This window comes from Salvelinus alpinus, chromosome 23, assembly GCF_045679555.1.
Source record: "Salvelinus alpinus chromosome 23, SLU_Salpinus.1, whole genome shotgun sequence".
Taxonomy (NCBI): domain Eukaryota; kingdom Metazoa; phylum Chordata; class Actinopteri; order Salmoniformes; family Salmonidae; genus Salvelinus; species Salvelinus alpinus.
Window position 1 is genome coordinate 10,205,348 of NC_092108.1, and position 23,667 is coordinate 10,229,014.

The window sequence follows — 23,667 nt, forward strand, 5'->3', positions numbered from 1 at the left end:
TTCTTATTTTCAATGACGGCCTAGGAACAGTGGGTTAACTGCCTGTTCAGGGGCAGAACGACAGATTTGTACCTTGTCAGCTCGGGGATTTGAACTTGCAACCTTTCGGTTACTAGTCCAACGCTCTAACCACTAGGCTACCCTGCCGTTCATTAATATGGTAAAATCCGGAAACTATCATTTAGAAAACAAAACTTTTATTCTTTCAGTGAAATACGGAGCCGTTACGTATTTTATCTAACGGGTGCCATCAATAAGTCTAAATATTGCTGTTACATTGCACAACCTTCAACGTTATGTCATAATTATGTAAAATTCTGGCAAATTAGTTCGCAACGAGCCAGGCGGCCCAAACTGCTGCATTATATCCTGACTCTGCATGCAATGAACGCAAGAGAAGTGACACAATTTGCCTACTTAATATTGCCTGCTAACATGAATTTATTTTAAATAATATGCAGGTTTAAAAAATATACTTCTGTGTATTGATTTTAAGAAAGGCATTGATGTTTATTATTAGGTACATTGGTGCAACGACAGTGCTTTTTTCGCAAATGCTCTTGTTAAATCATCACCCGTTTGGCGAAGTAGGCTGTGATTCAATGATAAATTAACAGGGACCGCATTGATTATATTTTTATATCACCTTTATTTAACCAGGTAGGCAAATTGAGAACACGTTCTCATTTACAATTGCGACCTGGCCAAGATAAAGCAAAGCAGTTCGACACATACAACAACACATAGTTACACATGGAGTAAAACAAACATAGTCAATAATACAGTGAAAAATAAGTCTATATACAATGTGAGCAAGTGAGGTGAGATAAGGGAGGTGAAGGCAAACAATATATATATATAAATAAATAAAAATATAAAAAAGGCCATGGTGGCGAAGTAAATACAATATAGCAAGTAAAATAAATTAAATAAAAAACACTGGAATGGTTGGTTTGCAGTGGAAGAAAGTGTAAAGTAGAGATAGAAATAATGGGGTGCAAAGGAGCAAAATAAATTAATAAATACAGTAGGTGAAGAGGTAGTTTGGGCTAAATTATAGATGGGCTATATACAGGTGCAGTAATCTATGAGCTGCTCTGACAGCTGGTGCTTAAAGCTAGTGAGGGAGATAAGTGTTTCCAGTTTCAGAGATTTTTGTAGTTCGTTCCAGTCATTGGCAGCAGAGAACTGGAAGGAGAGGCGGCCAAAGGAATAATTGGTTTTGGGGGTGACCAGAGAGATATACCTGCTGGAGCGCGTGCTACAGGTAGGTGCTGCTATGGTGACCAGCGAGCTGAGATAAGGGGGGACTTTACCTAGCAGGGTCTTGTAGATGACCTGGAGCCAGTGGGTTTGGCGACGAGTATGAAGCGAGGGCCAGCCAACGAGAGTGTACAGGTCGCAGTGGTGGGTAGTATATGGGGCTTTGGTGACAAAACGGATGGCACTGTGATAGACTGCATCCAATTTATTGAGTAGGGTTTTGGAGGCTATTTTGTAAATGACATCACCGAAGTCGAGGATTGGTAGGATGGTCAGTTTTACAAGGGTATGTTTGGCAGCATGAGTGAAGGATGCTTTGTTGCGGAATAGGAAGCCAATTCTAGATTTAACTTTGGATTGGAGATGTTTGATGTGAGTCTGGAAGGAGAGTTTACAGTCTAACCAGACACCTAGGTATTTGTAGTTGTCCACATATTCTAAGTCAGAGCCGTCCAGAGTAGTGATGTTGGACAGGCGGGCAGGTGCAGGCAGCGATCGGTTGAAGAGCATGCATTTAGTTTTACTTGTATTTAAGAGCAATTGGAGGCCACGGAAGGAGAGTTGTATGGCATTGAAGCTCGCCTGGAGGGTTGTTAACACAGTTAACACATATGCAACGCATCGATTATATGCAACGCAGGATAAGCTAGATAAACTAGTAATATCATCAACCATGTGTAGTTAACTAGTGATTATGTTAAGATTGATTGTTTTTTATAAGATAAGTTTAATGCTATAGGATGGATCCTAGTCTTGTGTATAGGCCCTGTGGAAGGAAGGATGGGTCCTAGTCTGGTGTATAGACCCTGTGGAAGGAGGATGGATCCTAGTCTGGTGTATAGGCCCTGTGGAAGGAAGGATGGGTCCTAGTCTGGTGTATAGACCCTGTGGAAGGAGGATGGATCCTAGTCTGGTGTATAGGCGCTGTGGAAGGAAGGATGGGTCCTAGTCTGGTGTATAGGCCCTGTGGAAGGAAGGATGGGTCCTAGTCTGGTGTATAGGCCCTGTGGAAGGAAGGATGGGTAAGTTTAATGCTAGCTAGCACCTTACCTTGGCTCCTTGCTGCACTCGCATAACAGGTAGTCAGCCTGCCACGCAGTCTCCTCGTGGAGTGCAATGTAATCGGCCATAATCGGTGTCCAAAAATGCCGATTACCAATTGTTATGACAACTTGAAATCGGCCCTAATTAATTGGCCATTCCGATGAATCGGTCGACCTCTAAACAGAAGTGCAACACTATTTGGCTAGCAGCCAGACACAAGTAAATTAGCTTACAATAAAACATTTTTTTGTTGTTGCTGAAAACAATGCATGGCAATCATATTTCTACTCTTTCTAATTGGAAGTATGTAGCCAGAAAAGTAGCCTACACGTCAGTGTGATCCAATTTTTTATTTTTTTTTATTTAACCTTTATTTAACCAGGTAGGCAAATTGAGAACACGTTCTCATTTACAATTGCGACCTGGCCAAGATAAAGCAAAGCAGTTCGACACATACAACAACACATAGTTACACATGGAGTAAAACAACATATAGTCAATAATACAGTGAAAAAAAAAAAATGAAAAAAAATAAGTCTATATACAATGTGAGCAAGTGAGGTGAGATAAGGGAGGTGAAGGCAAACAAATATATGTATAAATAAATAAAAATATAAAAGGCCATGGAGGCGAAGTGAGTACAACACAGCACGTAAAATAAAAACTAAAAAAACAATGGAATGGTTGGTTTGCGGTGGAAGAAAGTGCAAAGTAGAGACAGAAATAAAGGGGTGCAAAGGAGCAAAATAAATTAATAAATAAATACAGTAGGTAAAGAGGTAGTTGTTTGGGCTAAATTGTAGATAGGTTATATACAGGTGCAGTAATCTATGAGCTGCTCTGACAGCTGGTGCTTAAAGCTAGTGAGGGAGATAGGTGTTTCCAGTTTCAGAGATTTTTGTAGTTCGTTCCAGTCATTGGCAGCAGAGAACTGGAAGGAGAGGCGTCCAAAGGAAGAATTGGTTTTGGGGGTGACTAGAGAGATATACCTGCTGGAGCGCGTGCTACAGGTAGGTGCTGCTATGGTGACCAGCGAGCTGAGATAAGGGGGGACTTTACCAATGACGATAGCAAAGATATTTAATCTGAGAGGAGAAGTGGAACTGAAATATGTCGTTTTTAGATTCATGATTTGGAGCGAGCCCTGACTGAAGCACAGCAGAATTTAAAATAAGAAGTATTTTTGATCTGCGTCTATATGATAGGCTAACTAATGAAGTACCCCTATTCTTTTTACCTTTATTTAACTAGGCAAGTCAGTTAAGAACAAATTCTTATTTTCAATGACGGCCTAGGAACAGTGGGTTAACTGCCTTGTTCAGGAGCAGAACGACAGATTTTTACCTTGTCAGCTCGGGGATTCGATCTAGCAACCTTTCGGTTACTAGTCCAATGCTCTAACCACTAGGTTACCTGCCACCCCATGAATGAAGGCTAATGCTGAAAAGCAAGTTTAAAAAATATATTTATATATTTAAAAAAAATATAAATCAAATCATATCAAATTTTATTTGTCACATACACATGTTTAGCAGATGTTAATGCGAGTGTAGCGAAATGCTTGTGCTTCTAGTTCCGACAATGCAGTAATAACTAACGAGTAATCTAACCTAACAATTCCACAGTAAAGAACAGAAATTCTCTAACTCACACATCCAGTATTTTTCTCTGGATCTAAAACCTTGGTTAAACCCACTGTGAAGAAACAACACTAATTCCAACTTTCTTTTGCGCAAGGACAGTGAGGTGGAATCATAGATGCCATTTATTCTGTTACTCACCAGTGACGAGCCACTGTATTTGCACAATCCATCTGTTACACTCATCTTCTGAGGTGGTTCAGGCCAAAGTCATGGTGATATTCACAGCTAAAAAAATTCATAAAAAAAGACAACCACTTATGCCCACAGCAGAACACCAGGCCTGTCTCCATCCCCAAGGCAGGTGGACAGTTACATGCAGGCCTAGAGTTTCTCATGTTGTTTTTACCAACCATGGCAGTATCCAGCAGTTTTCTGAGGCTATAGCGCTAGTTCCTGCAGGCCTTCTCTGCATAGGGGAGTAACAGCAGGGTCTTTGTTAGAGTGCTGCTGGCTGGGTAAACTTTAACCACCGTGTAGAAGCAAGGTGTTTAAATGAACCACTAGTGCTCAGGACTACCGATACGTCTGGTGCGTTGGCATGTTGTACCAAGTTCCCTGACAAATAAATGATTTAAGGTCCAGTTTCCTGGCTGGACGTCACGTCATGGAGAAGTATGCCGGCCTTGATACTGGCTCTGTGTAGTAACAGCACTGTGTGGCTTGAATGAATGGGGTTTCATTTGAGAAACAACGTGTGTGTGTGTGTAGCCACTAGCTGTGTGTGTGTGTGTGTGTGTGTGTGTGTGTGTGTGTGTGTGTGTGTGTGTGTGTGTGTGTGTGTGTGTGTGTGTGTGTGTGTGTGTGTGTGTGTGTGTGTGTGTGTGTGTGTGTGTGTGTGTGTGTGTGTGTGTGTGTGTGTGTGTGTGTGTGTGTGTGTGTGTGTGTGTGTGTGTGTGTGTGTGTCTGGTGCTGGTGCTAAGGAGGCCTGTAGAAGTGTAGCTACCAACCAGAGTGATGGTCAACACTCCTCCTCCTGTACTGTCACTAATTAACACAAACAGGATGGAGAGAGACAGAGGGGGAGGGAGAGAATGCAGAGCGGGAGGAATAGAAAGAGAAGTATGGCTGGGTACGATACCAGTATAGTGTGATACTTGTTAGTATCGTGGTAAGGAAACAAAAACACGAAGCGGATTTCACTTCTTTAGGACGACAGCTCCTAATGATGGAAACAAACATTATGTTGTCATCCAGAGTCCCATGTATTTATCTTATCACACAATATTTTACATACTGCTGTTTTTTTTTTTAAAGGACCAAATAGTTTGATCTGCTTTTTGTTTAAAAAAAAAATGCAACAAAAAAAACAACAAAAAATTGTTATCACAACCCTAGAATGAAGAGAGAAGGAGAAGGATGCGAGAGAACATGAAGGAGGATCAAGAGAACACGTGAGAGAGGAGGGAGAGGGAATGTAGAGGAGACACCAACCCATTCTCTGTCTTTATTGCCACGCATTACATAGCACAGTGTTGAAGTATTTCAACTACCTCCAGCTTCTGTATGAGCTTACTCAGACTGTCATGATCATTTGAAGGGAAAGAGGTGCATCTTTTGCACTGAAAGTGGAAGAATTTTTTTATTTTATTTAGGATGAAAGCAACAATTTTTTGACCTTTTCCATATGGACCGACGTGATCATGTGGGTCCTAGTCTGGTGTATAGGCCCTGTGGAAGGAGGATGGGTCCTAGTCTGGTGTATAGGCCCTGTGGAAGGAAGGATGGGTCCTAGTCTGGGTCCTAGTCTGGTGTATAGGCCCTGTGGAAGGAAGGATGGGTCCTAGTCTGGGTCCTAGTCTGGTGTATAGGCCCTGTGGAAGGAGGATGGGTCCTAGTCTGGTATATAGGCCCTGTGGAAGGAAGGATGGGTCCTAGTCTGGGTCCTAGTCTGGTGTATAGGCCCAGTGGAAGGAAGGATGGGTTCTAGTCTGGTGTATAGGCCCTGTGGAAGGAAGGATGGGTCCTAGTCTCGGTCCTAGTCTGGTGTATAGGCCCTGTGGAAGGAAGATGGGTCCTAGTCTGGTGTATAGGCCCTGTGGAAGGAAGGATGGGTCCTAGTCTGGTGTATAGGCCCTGTGGAAGGAAGGATGGGTCCTAGTCTGGTGTATAGGCCCTGTGGAAGGAAGATGGGTCCTAGTCTGGTGTATAGGCCCTGTGGTAGGAAGGATGGGTCCTAGTCTGGTGTATAGGCCCAGTGGAAGGAAGGATGGGTCCTAGTCTGGTGTATAGGCCCTGTGGTAGGAAGGATGGGTCCTAGTCTGGTGTATAGGCCCTGTGGTAGGAAGGATGGGTCCTAGTCTGGTGTATAGGCCCTGTGGAAGGAAGGATGGGTCCTAGTCTGGTGTATAGGCCCAGTGGAAGGAAGGATGGGTCCTAGTCTGGTGTATAGGCCCTGTGGAAGGAAGGATGGGTCCTAGTCTGGTGTATAGGCCCAGTGGAAGGAAGGATGGGTCCTAGTCTGGTGTATAGGCCCTGTGGAAGGAAGGATGGGTCCTAGTCTGGGTCCTAGTCTGGTGTATAGGCCCTGTGGAAGGAAGATGGGTCCTAGTCTGGTGTATAGGCCCTGTGGAAGGAAGGATGGGTCCTAGTCTGGTGTATAGGCCCTGTGGAAGGAAGGATGGGTCCTAGTCTGGTGTATAGGCCCAGTGGAAGGAAGGATGGGTCCTAGTCTGGTGTATAGGCCCTGTGGAAGGAAGGAGGGTGGGTTCTGTTCGGGTGGATGTCTGTCTGTCCTGATGACCTTGACTATGCCAGTGTGGGTGGTGTCTCTCTGTGAGAGCTGCTGTTTTACTGTCCCCCTATAAAGAGACCCAGCGGGGTGGGGACTGGGGCTGGAGAGGGGGTTTGTTTTGATGGTTGTAAAGAGAGTGAGATGACTGGTGCTGCCCTCAGGGGTCAGACTGGCTGTGATGGTCTTTACTCCACTCTCAATTCAATGGGCTTTATTGGCATGGGGAAACATGTGTACATTGCTAAAGTAAGTGAAATAGATAATAAACAAAAGTGAAATAAACAATATAAAATTAACAGTAAACGTCAGTCACTAAAGTTTCAAAGGAATAGAGACAGTTCAAATGTCATGTCTATGTACAATGTTGTAATGATGTGCAAATAGTTCATTCCCCCCCCCCCCCCCCTTTTGTACTTTAACATAATTATCTGTAATCTATAATTAACTGTCTGTGTGATGGTTGTGAAACCCAGCCTGCTGTCTGTGTGATGGTTGTGAAACCCAGTCTGCTGTCTGTGTGATGGTTGTGAAACCCAGGCTGCTGTCTGTGTGATGGTTGTAAAACCCAGCCTGCTGTCTGTGTGATGGTTGTAAAACCCAGCCTGCTGTCTGTGTGATGGTTGTAAAACCCAGCCTGCTGTCTGTGATGGTTGTGAAACCCAGCCTGCTGTCTGTGTGATGGTTGTGAAACCCATCCTGCTGTCTGTGTGATGGTTGTGAAACCCATCCTGCTGTCTCTGTGATGGTTGTAAAACCCAGCCTGCTGTCTGTGTGATGGTTGTGAAACCCAGCCTGCTGTCTGTGTGATGGTTGTGAAACCCATCCTGCTGTCTGTGTGATGGTTGTGAAACCCATCCTGCTGTCTCTGTGATGGATGTAAAACCCAGGCTGCTGTCTGTGTGATGGTTGTAAAACCCAGGCTGCTGTCTGTGTGATGGTTGTAAAACCCAGCCTGTTGTCTGTGGTGGTTGTGAAATCCCGTCTGCAGTCTCCCCTGTGCCTCATTAACATACTGTCATTGGACAGAGGGAGGAGGGCTGGCTGCTAGCGCTGGTCACCAATCCTTCAGGGAGGAGGGCTGGCTGCTGGCGCTGGTCACCAATCCTTCAGGGAGGAGGGCTGGCTGCTAGCGCTGGTCACCAATCCTTCAGGGAGGAGGGCTGGCTGCTAGCGCTGGTCACCAATCCTTCTGGGAGGAGGGCTGGCTGCTAGCGCTGGTCACCAATCCTTCAGGGAGGAGGGCTGGCTGCTAGCGCTGGTCACCAATCCTTCAGGGAGGAGGGCTGGCTGCTAGCGCTGGTCACCAATCCTTCTGGGAGGAGGGCTGGCTGCTAGCGCTGGCCACCAATCCTTCTGGGAGGAGGGCTGCTGGCCACCAATCCTTCAGGGAGGAGGGCTGCTGGTCACCAATCCTTCAGGGAGGAGGGCTGCTGGTCACCAAACCTTCTGGGAGGAGGGCTGCTGGCGCTGGCCACCAATCCTTCTGGGAGGAGGGCTGCTGGCCACCAATCCTTCTGGGAGGAGGGCTGCTGGTCACCAAACCTTCTGGGAGGAGGGCTGCTGGCGCTGGCCACCAATCCTTCTGGGAGGAGGGGTGCTAGCGCTGGCCACCAATCCTTCTGGGAGGAGGGCTGCTGGCCACCAATCCTTCTGGGAGGAGGGTTGCTAGCGCTGGCCACCAATCCTTCTGGGAGGAGGGCTGCTGGCCACCAAACCTTCTGGGAGGAGGGCTGCTGGTCACCAATCCTTCTGGGAGGAGGGCTGCTGGCGCTGGCCACCAATCCTTCTGGGAGGAGGGCTGCTGGCGCTGGCCACCAATCCTTCTGGGAGGAGGGCTGCTAGCGCTGGCCACCAATCCTTCTGGGAGGAGGGCTGCTGGCCACCAATCCTTCTGGGAGGAGGGTTGCTAGCGCTGGCCACCAATCCTTCTGGGAGGAGGGCTGCTGGCACTGGCCACCAATCCTTCTGGGAGGAGGGCTGCTGGCGCTGGTCACCAATCCTTCAGGGAGGAGGGCTGCTAGCGCTGGCCACCAATCCTTCTGGGAGGAGGGCTGCTGGCCACCAATCCTTCTGGGAGGAGGGCTGCTGGCGCTGGCCACCAATCCTTCTGGGAGGAGGGCTAGCGCTGGCCACCAATCCTTCTGGGAGGAGGGCTGTTAGCGCTGGCCACCAATCCTTCTGGGAGGAGGGCTGCTGTCCACCAATCCTTCTGGGAGGAGGGCTGCTGGCGCTGGCCACCAATCCTTCTGGGAGGAGGGCTGCTAGCGCTGGCCACCAATCCTTCTGGGAGGAGGGCTGCTAGCGCTGGTCACCAATCCTTCTGGGAGGAGGGCTGCTGGCGCTGGCCACCAATCCTTCAGGGAGGAGGGCTGCTGGCGCTGGCCACCAATCCTTCTGGGAGGAGGGCTGCTAGCGCTGGCCACCAATCCTTCTGGGAGGAGGGCTGCTAGCGCTGGCCACCAATCCTTCTGGGAGGAGGGCTGCTAGCGCTGGCCACCAATCCTTCTGGGAGGAGGGCTGCTGGCGCTGGCCACCAATCCTTCAGGGAGGAAGGCTGCTGGCCACCAATCCTTCTGGGAGGAGGGCTGCTGGCCACCAAACCTTCTGGGAGGAGGGCTGCTGGCCACCAATCCTTCTGGGAGGAGGGCTGCTGGCGCTGGCCACCAATACTTCTGGGAGGAGGGCTGCTAGCGCTGGCCACCAATCCTTCTGGGAGGAGGACTGCTGGCCACCAATCCTTCTGGGAGGAGGGCTGCTGGCGCTGGCCACCAATCCTTCTGGGAGGAGGGCTGCTGGTCACCAAACCTTCTGGGAGGAGGGCTGCTGGTCACCAAACCTTCTGGTAGGAGGGCTGCTGGCCACCAAACCTTCTGGTAGGAGGGCTGCTGGCCACCAAACCTTTTGGGAGGAGGGCTGCTGGCCACCAATCCTTCTGGGAGGAGGGCTGCTGGCCACCAATCCTTCTGGGAGGAGGGCTGCTGGCCACCAATCCTTCTGGGAGGAGGGCTGCTGGCCACCAATCCTTCTGGGAGGAGGGCTGCTAGCGCTGTTCACCAATCCTTCAGGGAGGAGGGCTGCTAGCGCTGGCCACCAATCCTTCTGGGAGGAGGGCTGCTGGCCACCAATCCTTCTGGGAGGAGGGCTGCTGGCGCTGGCCACCAATCCTTCTGGGAGGAGGGCTGCTAGCGCTGGCCACCAATCCTTCTGGGAGGAGGGCTGCTGGCCACCAATCCTTCTGGGAGGAGGGCTGCTGTCGCTGGCCACCAATCCTTCTGGGAGGAGGGCTGCTAGCGCTGGCCACCAATCCTTCTGGGAGGAGGGCTGCTGGCCACCAATCCTTCTGGGAGGAGGGCTGCTGGCGCTGGCCACCAATCCTTCTGGGAGGAGGGCTGCTAGCGCTGGCCACCAATCCTTCTGGGAGGAGGGCTGCTAGCGCTGGTCACCAATCCTTCTGGGAGGAGGGCTGCTAGCGCTGGCCACCAATCCTTCTGGGAGGAGGGCTGCTGGCGCTGGCCACCAATCCTTCTGGGAGGAGGGCTGCTAGCGCTGGCCACCAATCCTTCTGGGAGGAGGGCTGCTGGCGCTGGCCACCAATCCTTCAGGGAGGAAGGCTGCTGGCCACCAATCCTTCTGGGAGGAGGGCTGCTGGCCACCAAACCTTCTGGGAGGAGGGCTGCTGGCCACCAAACCTTCTGGGAGGAGGGCTGCTGGCCACCAATCCTTCTGGGAGGAGGGCTGCTGGCGCTGGCCACCAATCCTTCTGGGAGGAGGGCTGCTGGCCACCAAACCTTCTGGGAGGAGGGCTGCTGGCCACCAAACCTTCTGGGAGGAGGGCTGCTGGCCACCAAACCTTCTGGGAGGAGGGCTGCTGGCCACCAAACCTTCTGGGAGGAGGGCTGCTGGCCACCAAACCTTCTGGGAGGAGGGCTGCTGGCCACCAATCCTTCTGGGAGGAGGGCTGCTGGCGCTGGCCACCAATCCTTCTGGGAGGAGGGCTGCTAGCGCTGGCCACCAATCCTTCTGGGAGGAGGGCTGCTGGCCACCAATCCTTCTGGGAGGAGGGCTGCTAGCGCTGGCCACCAATCCTTCTGGGAGGAGGGCTGCTGGCCACCAATCCTTCAGGGAGGAGGGCTGCTGGCGCTGGCCACCAATCCTTCAGGGAGGAGGGCTGCTGGTCACCAAACCTTCTGGGAGGAGGGCTGCTGGTCACCAAACCTTCTGGGAGGAGGGCTGCTGGTCACCAAACCTTCTGGGAGGAAGGCTGCTGGCCACCAAACCTTTTGGGAGGAGGGCTGCTTGCCACCAATCCTTCTGGGAGGAGGGCTGCTGGCGCTGGCCACCAATCCTTCTGGGAGGAGGGCTGCTGGCGCTGGTCACCAATCCTTCTGGGAGGAGGGCTGCTGGCGCTGGCCACCAATCCTTCTGGGAGGAGGGCTGCTAGCGCTGGCCACCAAACCTTCTGGGAGGAGGGCTGCTGGCCACCAATCCTTCTGGGAGGAGGGCTGCTGGCGCTGGCCACCAATCCTTCTGGGAGGAGGGCTGCTGGCGCTGGCCACCAATCCTTCTGGGAGGAGGGCTGCTGGCCACCAATCCTTCTGGGAGGAGGGCTGCTGGCCACCAATCCTTCTGGGAGGAGGGCTGCTGGTCACCAAACCTTCTGGGAGGAGGGCTGCTGGTCACCAATCCTTCTGGGAGGAGGGCTGCTGGCGCTGGTCACCAATCCTTCTGGGAGGAGGGCTGCTGGCGCTGGCCACCAATCCTTCTGGGAGGAGGGCTGCTGGCGCTGGTCACCAATCCTTCTGGGAGGAGGGCTGCTAGCGCTGGCCACCAATCCTTCTGGGAGGAGGGCTGCTGGCCACCAATCCTTCAGGGAGGAGGGCTGCTGGTCACCAATCCTTCTGGGAGGAGGGCTGCTGGCCACCAATCCTTCTGGGAGGAGGGCTGCTGGCGCTGGCCACCAATCCTTCTGGGAGGAGGGCTGCTGGCCACCAATCCTTCTGGGAGGAGGGCTGTTAGCGCTGGCCACCAATCCTTCTGGGAGGAGGGCTGCTGTCCACCAATCCTTCTGGGAGGAGGGCTGCTGGCGCTGGCCACCAATCCTTCTGGGAGGAGGGCTGCTAGCGCTGGCCACCAATCCTTCTGGGAGGAGGGCTGCTAGCGCTGGTCACCAATCCTTCTGGGAGGAGGGCTGCTGGCGCTGGCCACCAATCCTTCAGGGAGGAGGGCTGCTGGCGCTGGCCACCAATCCTTCTGGGAGGAGGGCTGCTAGCGCTGGCCACCAATCCTTCTGGGAGGAGGGCTGCTAGCGCTGGCCACCAATCCTTCTGGGAGGAGGGCTGCTAGCGCTGGCCACCAATCCTTCTGGGAGGAGGGCTGCTGGCGCTGGCCACCAATCCTTCAGGGAGGAAGGCTGCTGGCCACCAATCCTTCTGGGAGGAGGGCTGCTGGCCACCAAACCTTCTGGGAGGAGGGCTGCTGGCCACCAATCCTTCTGGGAGGAGGGCTGCTGGCGCTGGCCACCAATACTTCTGGGAGGAGGGCTGCTAGCGCTGGCCACCAATCCTTCTGGGAGGAGGACTGCTGGCCACCAATCCTTCTGGGAGGAGGGCTGCTGGCGCTGGCCACCAATCCTTCTGGGAGGAGGGCTGCTGGTCACCAAACCTTCTGGGAGGAGGGCTGCTGGTCACCAAACCTTCTGGTAGGAGGGCTGCTGGCCACCAAACCTTCTGGTAGGAGGGCTGCTGGCCACCAAACCTTTTGGGAGGAGGGCTGCTGGCCACCAATCCTTCTGGGAGGAGGGCTGCTGGCCACCAATCCTTCTGGGAGGAGGGCTGCTGGCCACCAATCCTTCTGGGAGGAGGGCTGCTGGCCACCAATCCTTCTGGGAGGAGGGCTGCTAGCGCTGTTCACCAATCCTTCAGGGAGGAGGGCTGCTAGCGCTGGCCACCAATCCTTCTGGGAGGAGGGCTGCTGGCCACCAATCCTTCTGGGAGGAGGGCTGCTGGCGCTGGCCACCAATCCTTCTGGGAGGAGGGCTGCTAGCGCTGGCCACCAATCCTTCTGGGAGGAGGGCTGCTGGCCACCAATCCTTCTGGGAGGAGGGCTGCTGTCGCTGGCCACCAATCCTTCTGGGAGGAGGGCTGCTAGCGCTGGCCACCAATCCTTCTGGGAGGAGGGCTGCTGGCCACCAATCCTTCTGGGAGGAGGGCTGCTGGCGCTGGCCACCAATCCTTCTGGGAGGAGGGCTGCTAGCGCTGGCCACCAATCCTTCTGGGAGGAGGGCTGCTAGCGCTGGTCACCAATCCTTCTGGGAGGAGGGCTGCTAGCGCTGGCCACCAATCCTTCTGGGAGGAGGGCTGCTGGCGCTGGCCACCAATCCTTCTGGGAGGAGGGCTGCTAGCGCTGGCCACCAATCCTTCTGGGAGGAGGGCTGCTGGCGCTGGCCACCAATCCTTCAGGGAGGAAGGCTGCTGGCCACCAATCCTTCTGGGAGGAGGGCTGCTGGCCACCAAACCTTCTGGGAGGAGGGCTGCTGGCCACCAAACCTTCTGGGAGGAGGGCTGCTGGCCACCAATCCTTCTGGGAGGAGGGCTGCTGGCGCTGGCCACCAATCCTTCTGGGAGGAGGGCTGCTGGCCACCAAACCTTCTGGGAGGAGGGCTGCTGGCCACCAAACCTTCTGGGAGGAGGGCTGCTGGCCACCAAACCTTCTGGGAGGAGGGCTGCTGGCCACCAAACCTTCTGGGAGGAGGGCTGCTGGCCACCAAACCTTCTGGGAGGAGGGCTGCTGGCCACCAATCCTTCTGGGAGGAGGGCTGCTGGCGCTGGCCACCAATCCTTCTGGGAGGAGGGCTGCTAGCGCTGGCCACCAATCCTTCTGGGAGGAGGGCTGCTGGCCACCAATCCTTCTGGGAGGAGGGCTGCTAGCGCTGGCCACCAATCCTTCTGGGAGGAGGGCTGCTGGCCACCAATCCTTCAGGGAGGAGGGCTGCTGGCGCTGGCCACCAATCCTTCAGGGAGGAGGGCTGCTGGTCACCAAACCTTCTGGGAGGAGGGCTGCTGGTCACCAAACCTTCTGGGAGGAGGGCTGCTGGTCACCAAACCTTCTGGGAGGAAGGCTGCTGGCCACCAAACCTTTTGGGAGGAGGGCTGCTTGCCACCAATCCTTCTGGGAGGAGGGCTGCTGGCGCTGGCCACCAATCCTTCTGGGAGGAGGGCTGCTGGCGCTGGTCACCAATCCTTCTGGGAGGAGGGCTGCTGGCGCTGGCCACCAATCCTTCTGGGAGGAGGGCTGCTAGCGCTGGCCACCAAACCTTCTGGGAGGAGGGCTGCTGGCCACCAATCCTTCTGGGAGGAGGGCTGCTGGCGCTGGCCACCAATCCTTCTGGGAGGAGGGCTGCTGGCGCTGGCCACCAATCCTTCTGGGAGGAGGGCTGCTGGCCACCAATCCTTCTGGGAGGAGGGCTGCTGGCCACCAATCCTTCTGGGAGGAGGGCTGCTGGTCACCAAACCTTCTGGGAGGAGGGCTGCTGGTCACCAATCCTTCTGGGAGGAGGGCTGCTGGCGCTGGTCACCAATCCTTCTGGGAGGAGGGCTGCTGGCGCTGGCCACCAATCCTTCTGGGAGGAGGGCTGCTGGCGCTGGTCACCAATCCTTCTGGGAGGAGGGCTGCTAGCGCTGGCCACCAATCCTTCTGGGAGGAGGGCTGCTGGCCACCAATCCTTCAGGGAGGAGGGCTGCTGGTCACCAATCCTTCAGGGAGGAGGGCTGCTGGTCACCAAACCTTCTGGGAGGAGGGCTGCTGGCGCTGGCCACCAATCCTTCTGGGAGGAGGGCTGCTGGCGCTGGCCACCAATCCTTCTGGGAGGAGGGCTGCTGGTCACCAAACCTTCTGGGAGGAGGGCTGCTGGCGCTGGTCACCAAACCTTCTGGGAGGAGGGCTGCTGGCGCTGGCCACCAATCCTTCTGGGAGGAGGGGTGCTAGCGCTGGCCACCAATCCTTCTGGGAGGAGGGCTGCTGGCCACCAATCCTTCTGGGAGGAGGGTTGCTAGCGCTGGCCACCAATCCTTCTGGGAGGAGGGCTGCTGGCCACCAAACCTTCTGGGAGGAGGGCTGCTGGTCACCAAACCTTCTGGGAGGAGGGCTGCTGGCGCTGGCCACCAATCCTTCTGGGAGGAGGGCTGCTGGCGCTGGCCACCAATCCTTCTGGGAGGAGGGCTGCTAGCGCTGGCCACCAATCCTTCTGGGAGGAGGGCTGCTGGCCACCAATCCTTCTGGGAGGAGGGTTGCTAGCGCTGGCCACCAATCCTTCTGGGAGGAGGGCTGCTGGCCACCAATCCTTCTGGGTGGAGGGCTGCTGGCGCTGGTCACCAATCCTTCTGGGAGGAGGGCTGCTGGCGCTGGCCACCAATCCTTCTGGGAGGAGGGCTGCTAGCGCTGGTCACCAATCCTTCAGGGAGGAGGGCTGCTAGCGCTGGCCACCAATCCTTCTGGGAGGAGGGCTGCTGGCCACCAATCCTTCTGGGAGGAGGGCTGCTGGCGCTGGCCACCAATCCTTCTGGGAGGAGGGCTGCTGGCCACCAATCCTTCTGGGAGGAGGGCTGCTGGCGCTGGCCACCAATCCTTCTGGGAGGAGGGCTGCTAGCGCTGGCCACCAATCCTTCTGGGAGGAGGGCTGCTAGCGCTGGTCACCAATCCTTCTGGGAGGAGGGCTGCTGGCGCTGGCCACCAATCCTTCAGGGGGGAGGGCTGCTGGCGCTGGCCACCAATCCTTCTGGGAGGAGGGCTGCTAGCGCTGGCCACCAATCCTTCTGGGAGGAGGGCTGCTGGCGCTGGCCACCAATCCTTCAGGGAGGAAGGCTGCTGGCCACCAATCCTTCTGGGAGGAGGGCTGCTGGCCACCAAACCTTCTGGGAGGAGGCCTGCTGGCCACCAATCCTTCTGGGAGGAGGGCTGCTGGCGCTGGCCACCAATACTTCTGGGAGGAGGGCTGCTAGCGCTGGCCACCAATCCTTCTGGGAGGAGGGCTGCTGGCCACCAATCCTTCTGGGAGGAGGGCTGCTGGCGCTGGCCACCAATCCTTCTGGGAGGAGGGCTGCTGGTCACCAATCCTTCTGGGAGGAGGGCTGTTAGCGCTGGCCACCAATCCTTCTGGGAGGAGGGCTGCTGGCGCTGGCCACCAATCCTTCTGGGAGGAGGGCTGCTAGCGCTGGCCACCAAACCTTCTGGGAGGAGGGCTGCTGGCCACCAATCCTTCTGGGAGGAGGGCTGTTTGCGCTGGCCACCAATCCTTCTGGGAGGAGGGCTGCTGGCGCTGGCCACCAATCCTTCTGGGAGGAGGGCTGCTAGCGCTGGCCACCAAACCTTCTGGGAGGAGGGCTGCTGGCCACCAAACCTTCTGGGAGGAGGGCTGCTGGCCACCAAACCTTCTGGGAGGAGGGTTGCTGGCCACCAATCCTTCTGGGAGGAGGGCTGCTGGCGCTGGCCACCAATCCTTCTGGGAGGAGGGCTGCTGGCGCTGGCCACCAATCCTTCTGGGAGGAGGGCTGCTGGCCACCAATCCTTCTGGGAGGAGGGCTGCTGGTCACCAAACCTTCTGGGAGGAGGGCTGCTGGTCACCAATCCTTCTGGGAGGAGGGCTGCTGGTCACCAATCCTTCTGGGAGGAGGGCTGCTGGCGCTGGCCACCAATCCTTCTGGGAGGAGGGCTGCTGGCGCTGGTCACCAATCCTTCTGGGAGGAGGGCTGCTAGCGCTGGCCACCAATCCTTCTGGGAGGAGGGCTGCTGGCCACCAATCCTTCAGGGAGGAGGGCTGCTGGTCACCAATCCTTCAGGGAGGAGGGCTGCTGGTCACCAAACCTTCTGGGAGGAGGGCTGCTGGCACTGGCCACCAATCCTTCTGGGAGGAGGGCTGCTAGCGCTGGCCACCAATCCTTCTGGGAGGAGGGCTGCTGGCCACCAAACCTTCTGGGAGGAGGGCTGCTGGTCACCAAACCTTCTGGGAGGAGGGCTGCTGGCGCTGGCCACCAATCCTTCTGGGAGGAGGGCTGCTGGCGCTGGCCACCAATCCTTCTGGGAGGAGGGCTGCTAGCGCTGGCCACCAATCCTTCTGGGAGGAGGGCTGCTGGCCACCAATCCTTCTGGGAGGAGGGTTGCTAGCGCTGGCCACCAATCCTTCTGGGAGGAGGGCTGCTGGCCACCAATCCTTCTGGGTGGAGGGCTGCTGGCGCTGGTCACCAATCCTTCTGGGAGGAGGGCTGCTGGCGCTGGCCACCAATCCTTCTGGGAGGAGGGCTGCTAGCGCTGGTCACCAATCCTTCAGGGAGGAGGGCTGCTAGCGCTGGCCACCAATCCTTCTGGGAGGAGGGCTGCTGGCCACCAATCCTTCTGGGAGGAGGGCTGCTGGCGCTGGCCACCAATCCTTCTGGGAGGAGGGCTGCTGGCCACCAATCCTTCTGGGAGGAGGGCTGTTAGCGCTGGCCACCAATCCTTCTGGGAGGAGGGCTGCTGGCGCTGGCCACCAATCCTTCTGGGAGGAGGGCTGCTAGCGCTGGCCACCAATCCTTCTGGGAGGAGGGCTGCTAGCGCTGGTCACCAATCCTTCTGGGAGGAGGGCTGCTGGCGCTGGCCACCAATCCTTCGGGGAGGAGGGCTGCTGGCGCTGGCCACCAATCCTTCTGGGAGGAGGGCTGCTAGCGCTGGCCACCAATCCTTCTGGGAGGAGGGCTGCTGGCGCTGGCCACCAATCCTTCAGGGAGGAAGGCTGCTGGCCACCAATCCTTCTGGGAGGAGGGCTGCTGGCCACCAAACCTTCTGGGAGGAGGGCTGCTGGCCACCAATCCTTCTGGGAGGAGGGCTGCTGGCGCTGGCCACCAATACTTCTGGGAGGAGGGCTGCTAGCGCTGGCCACCAATCCTTCTGGGAGGAGGGCTGCTGGCCACCAATCCTTCTGGGAGGAGGGCTGCTGGCGCTGGCCACCAATCCTTCTGGGAGGAGGGCTGCTGGTCACCAATCCTTCTGGGAGGAGGGCTGTTAGCGCTGGCCACCAATCCTTCTGGGAGGAGGGCTGCTGGCGCTGGCCACCAATCCTTCTGGGAGGAGGGCTGCTAGCGCTGGCCACCAAACCTTCTGGGAGGAGGGCTGCTGGCCACCAATCCTTCTGGGAGGAGGGCTGTTAGCGCTGGCCACCAATCCTTCTGGGAGGAGGGCTGCTGGCGCTGGCCACCAATCCTTCTGGGAGGAGGGCTGCTAGCGCTGGCCACCAAACCTTCTGGGAGGAGGGCTGCTGGCCACCAAACCTTCTGGGAGGAGGGCTGCTGGCCACCAATCCTTCTGGGAGGAGGGCTGCTGGCGCTGGCCACCAATCCTTCTGGGAGGAGGGCTGCTGGCGCTGGCCACCAATCCTTCTGGGAGGAGGGCTGCTGGCCACCAATCCTTCTGGGAGGAGGGCTGCTGGCCACCAATCCTTCTGGGAGGAGGGCTGCTGGTCACCAAACCTTCTGGGAGGAGGGCTGCTGGTCACCAATCCTTCTGGGAGGAGGGCTGCTGGCGCTGGTCACCAATCCTTCTGGGAGGAGGGCTGCTGGCGCTGGCCACCAATCCTTCTGGGAGGAGGGCTGCTGGCGCTGGTCACCAATCCTTCTGGGAGGAGGGCTGCTAGCGCTGGCCACCAATCCTTCTGGGAGGAGGGCTGCTGGCCACCAATCCTTCAGGGAGGAGGGCTGCTGGTCACCAATCCTTCAGGGAGGAGGGCTGCTGGTCACCAAACCTTCTGGGAGGAGGGCTGCTGGCGCTGGCCACCAATCCTTCTGGGAGGAGGGCTGCTGGCCACCAATCCTTCTGGGAGGAGGGCTGCTGGTCACCAAACCTTCTGGGAGGAGGGCTGCTGGCGCTGGCCACCAATCCTTCTGGGAGGAGGGCTGCTGGCGCTGGCCACCAATCCTTCTGGGAGGAGGGGTGCTAGCGCTGGCCACCAATCCTTCTGGGAGGAGGGCTGCTGGCCACCAATCCTTCTGGGAGGAGGGTTGCTAGCGCTGGCCACCAATCCTTCTGGGAGGAGGGCTGCTGGCCACCAAACCTTCTGGGAGGAGGGCTGCTGGTCACCAAACCTTCTGGGAGGAGGGCTGCTGGCGCTGGCCACCAATCCTTCTGGGAGGAGGGCTGCTGGCGCTGGCCACCAATCCTTCTGGGAGGAGGGCTGCTAGCGCTGGCCACCAATCCTTCTGGGAGGAGGGCTGCTGGCCACCAATCCTTCTGGGAGGAGGGTTGCTAGCGCTGGCCACCAATCCTTCTGGGAGGAGGGCTGCTGGCCACCAATCCTTCTGGGTGGAGGGCTGCTGGCGCTGGTCACCAATCCTTCTGGGAGGAGGGCTGCTGGCGCTGGCCACCAATCCTTCTGGGAGGAGGGCTGCTAGCGCTGGTCACCAATCCTTCAGGGAGGAGGGCTGCTAGCGCTGGCCACCAATCCTTCTGGGAGGAGGGCTGCTGGCCACCAATCCTTCTGGGAGGAGGGCTGCTGGCGCTGGCCACCAATCCTTCTGGGAGGAGGGCTGCTGGCCACCAATCCTTCTGGGAGGAGGGCTGTTAGCGCTGGCCACCAATCCTTCTGGGAGGAGGGCTGCTGGCGCTGGCCACCAATCCTTCTGGGAGGAGGGCTGCTAGCGCTGGTCACCAATCCTTCTGGGAGGAGGGCTGCTAGCGCTGGTCACCAATCCTTCAGGGAGGAGGGCTGCTGGCGCTGGCCACCAATCCTTCAGGGAGGAGGGCTGCTGGCGCTGGCCACCAATCCTTCTGGGAGGAGGGCTGCTAGCGCTGGCCACCAATCCTTCTGGGAGGAGGGCTGCTGGCGCTGGCCACCAATCCTTCAGGGAGGAAGGCTGCTGGCCACCAATCCTTCTGGGAGGAGGGCTGCTGGCCACCAAACCTTCTGGGAGGAGGGCTGCTGGCCACCAATCCTTCTGGGAGGAGGGCTGCTGGCGCTGGCCACCAATACTTCTGGGAGGAGGGCTGCTAGCGCTGGCCACCAATCCTTCTGGGAGGAGGGCTGCTGGCCACCAATCCTTCTGGGAGGAGGGCTGCTGGCGCTGGCCACCAATCCTTCTGGGAGGAGGGCTGCTGGTCACCAAACCTTCTGGGAGGAGGGCTGCTGGTCACCAAACCTTCTGGGAGGAGGGCTGCTGGTCACCAAACCTTCTGGTAGGAGGGCTGCTGGCCACCAATCCTTCTGGGAGGAGGGCTGCTGGCCACCAATCCTTCTGGGAGGAGGGCTGCTGGCCACCAATCCTTCTGGGAGGAGGGCTGCTGGCCACCAATCCTTCTGGGAGGAGGGCTGCTGGCCACCAATCCTTCTGGGAGGAGGGCTGCTAGCGCTGGTCACCAATCCTTCAGGGAGGAGGGCTGCTAGCGCTGGCCACCAATCCTTCTGGGAGGAGGGCTGCTGGCCACCAATCCTTCTGGGAGGAGGGCTGCTGTCGCTGGCCACCAATCCTTCTGGGAGGAGGGCTGCTAGCGCTGGCCACCAATCCTTCTGGGAGGAGGGCTGCTGGCCACCAATCCTTCTGGGAGGAGGGCTGCTGGCGCTGGCCACCAATCCTTCTGGGAGGAGGGCTGCTAGCGCTGGCCACCAATCCTTCTGGGAGGAGGGCTGCTAGCGCTGGTCACCAATCCTTCTGGGAGGAGGGCTGCTGGCGCTGGCCACCAATCCTTCTGGGAGGAGGGCTGCTAGCGCTGGCCACCAATCCTTCTGGGAGGAGGGCTGCTGGCGCTGGCCACCAATCCTTCAGGGAGGAAGGCTGCTGGCCACCAATCCTTCTGGGAGGAGGGCTGCTGGCCACCAAACCTTCTGGGAGGAGGGCTGCTGGCCACCAAACCTTCTGGGAGGAGGGCTGCTGGCCACCAAACCTTCTGGGAGGAGGGCTGCTGGCCACCAAACCTTCTGGGAGGAGGGCTGCTGGCCACCAATCCTTCTGGGAGGAGGGCTGCTGGCGCTGGCCACCAATCCTTCTGGGAGGAGGGCTGCTAGCGCTGGCCACCAATCCTTCTGGGAGGAGGGCTGCTGGCCACCAAACCTTCTGGGAGGAGGGCTGCTGGCCACCAAACCTTCTGGGAGGAGGGCTGCTGGCCACCAAACCTTCTGGGAGGAGGGCTGCTGGCCACCAAACCTTCTGGGAGGAGGGCTGCTGGCCACCAATCCTTCTGGGAGGAGGGCTGCTGGCGCTGGCCACCGATCCTTCTGGGAGGAGGGCTGCTAGCGCTGGCCACCAATCCTTCTGGGAGGAGGGCTGCTGGCCACCAATCCTTCTGGGAGGAGGGCTGCTAGCGCTGGCCACCAATCCTTCTGGGAGGAGGGCTGCTGGCCACCAATCCTTCAGGGAGGAGGGCTGCTGGCGCTGGCCACCAATCCTTCAGGGAGGAGGGCTGCTGGTCACCAAACCTTCTGGGAGGAGGGCTGCTGGTCACCAAACCTTCTGGGAGGAGGGCTGCTGGTCACCAAACCTTCTGGGAGGAGGGCTGCTGGCCACCAAACCTTTTGGGAGGAGGGCTGCTGGCCACCAATCCTTCTGGGAGGAGGGCTGCTGGCGCTGGCCACCAATCCTTCTGGGAGGAGGGCTGCTGGCGCTGGTCACCAATCCTTCTGGGAGGAGGGCTGCTGGCGCTGGCCACCAATCCTTCTGGGAGGAGGGCTGCTGGCGCTGGCCACCAATCCTTCTGGGAGGAGGGCTGCTGGCCACCAATCCTTCTGGGAGGAGGGCTGCTGGCCACCAATCCTTCTGGGAGGAGGGCTGCTGGTCACCAAACCTTCTGGGAGGAGGGCTGCTGGCCACCAAACCTTCTGGGAGGAGGGCTGCTAGCGCTGGTCACCAATCCTTCTGGGAGGAGGGCTGCTGGCGCTGGTCACCAATCCTTCTGGGAGGAGGGCTGCTGGCGCTGGTCACCAATCCTTCTGGGAGGAGGGCTGCTAGCGCTGGCCACCAATCCTTCTGGGAGGAGGGCTGCTGGCGCTGGCCACCAATCCTTCTGGGAGGAGGGCTGCTGGCCACCAAACCTTCTGGGAGGAGGGCTGCTGGCCACCAATCCTTCTGGGAGGAAGGCTGCTGGCGCTGGCCACCAATCCTTCTGGCTGAGACAGATCATGCATCCCAAATTAACATCCTATTCCCATAGGGCTCTGGTCAAAAGTAGTGTACTTTGTAAGGAATAGGATGCCATTTTGGATGCTGCCAGAGAGAGCTGCTGTCTCGCTCTGCTATCTGTCTTGTCTCCTGTCCTGTAGGCTGCTAGCCCGGCTATCAGGGGGCCATGGAGGGATTGGTGATTGCGTATAGAGCTGGTAGATTATGGGCCAGAGGCTGTTCCAGACCAGGGATGGACAACTTTGACGATACCCTCATCCATACTCATACATGCAGCCATAGTCGGCCCTAGCCTTTTGGAGGCCCTAAGTGAATGTTGTACTTTTTTTAAAGCAAGTTTACTGCAATTGTACACGTTTTGCCATGGGGTGGAGAGAAATGGTTTTTTTATATATATGATATCTGAGTGAGAGTGACTTAACAAAACCATGGTCGACTCAATCAGTTCGACCATGATTCCTACAAGTTTAGATAACTGGCTGTTTCTTTTCTCACATGGGCTAACTGAGTGGCTGTCAGTAGTAGGTAGGTTTCCATCACATTGACAGATTTTCATACGACTATTCTAAAATCTGCATGAAGAAAATATGTGTATTTTCTCACCTGGGGTATTTCCACCAAACAGACTTGTTGCAGATAGAAACGATGTAATGCACACAAAATATACTTTTTCGCTTAACATTTTCATGTACCAAATAAAAATTGAATGTACACTGTGTTTCCATCATATTTTCAACTCTACTGATAGTTCTGTCACAAAAACAGTTGTGTTAAAGAGTAAATGTGTCTACTCTGGTCTGGACACATGCTCTCTAGCAGACAGGTCGCAGATACAGTGCAGGTAGACTAGTGTGTGTAAATAATGAGATTATTATGAATAAGAGAAAGAATATTTTTTCGTCAAGCATTGATCGTCATGTAACCAGAATAAGAATATTTATTGGTTGGCAGCATCAAGCCCGTCACCGTGCACATTCACCACCCTGTGAAGTTCATCAAAACTCATTTAATCTGTAGCCTAATAAACTGCATGCTTTTACAGAGTCGTAGTGGGAGGCCCAAATACCAGATCATCGTGTGACTCCCAAGTTTACCTCCATATGATGGTTGTTATATCTATATTTGCGCCTAAAGGCGTTTCCACCTCCATTTGTAGCCTCATTAATTTTACAGACCCAAACATCCCACCATGTTGAAAGAACAAATTATCTGTCTGAATTTATAGTATTGTTCCGAAACTTCCTGTTTCCATCACAGCTGTCGTGAATATATATTTTTTTTATACAGTATTACTTTACTTGCATAAAAACTGTGGATGGTAACTTGGTTACAGACTGACATGACAAGATAAAAACTGTGGATGGAAACTTGGTTACAGACTGACATAACGAGATAAAAACTGTGGATGGAAACTTGGTTACAGACTGACATGACAAGATAAAAACTGTGGATGGAAACTTGGTTACAGACTGACATAAAGAGATAAAAACTGTGGATGGAAACTTGGTTACAGACTGACATAACGAGATAAAAACTAATAATGCATCTTGTGTATTCTATTCTAACTCACAACAGTAAGTTGAGACCCCGACTCAGTTCTCCCCCATCACCAAAAATAGGGGAATTGATCCACGGGCCAACAGTTGCCCATCCCTGATCTAGAGTCAGATGTTGGACATTCACACCATTCACACCACACAGGCAACTACAGCTCCAAAAAAACAGGGTTTCACCATCTCACATTCATTCTCTCTCTGCATTTCTGGGGGGGTTTCCTGGTCAGGTCATGTGGCCCTACACATAATTATATATACACTGGCCCGTATTCACAAAGCATCTTAGGCTAGTATTGCTG

General features: G+C 56.0%; 1 protein-coding gene across 1 annotated transcript in view; it reads left to right on the forward strand.

The window, feature by feature from the left end:
* LOC139550191 (protein kinase C iota type-like) overlaps window positions 1-23,667 on the forward strand; it is a 54,158-nt gene that overhangs the window by 8,019 nt on the left and 22,472 nt on the right. The window lies entirely within an intron of this gene.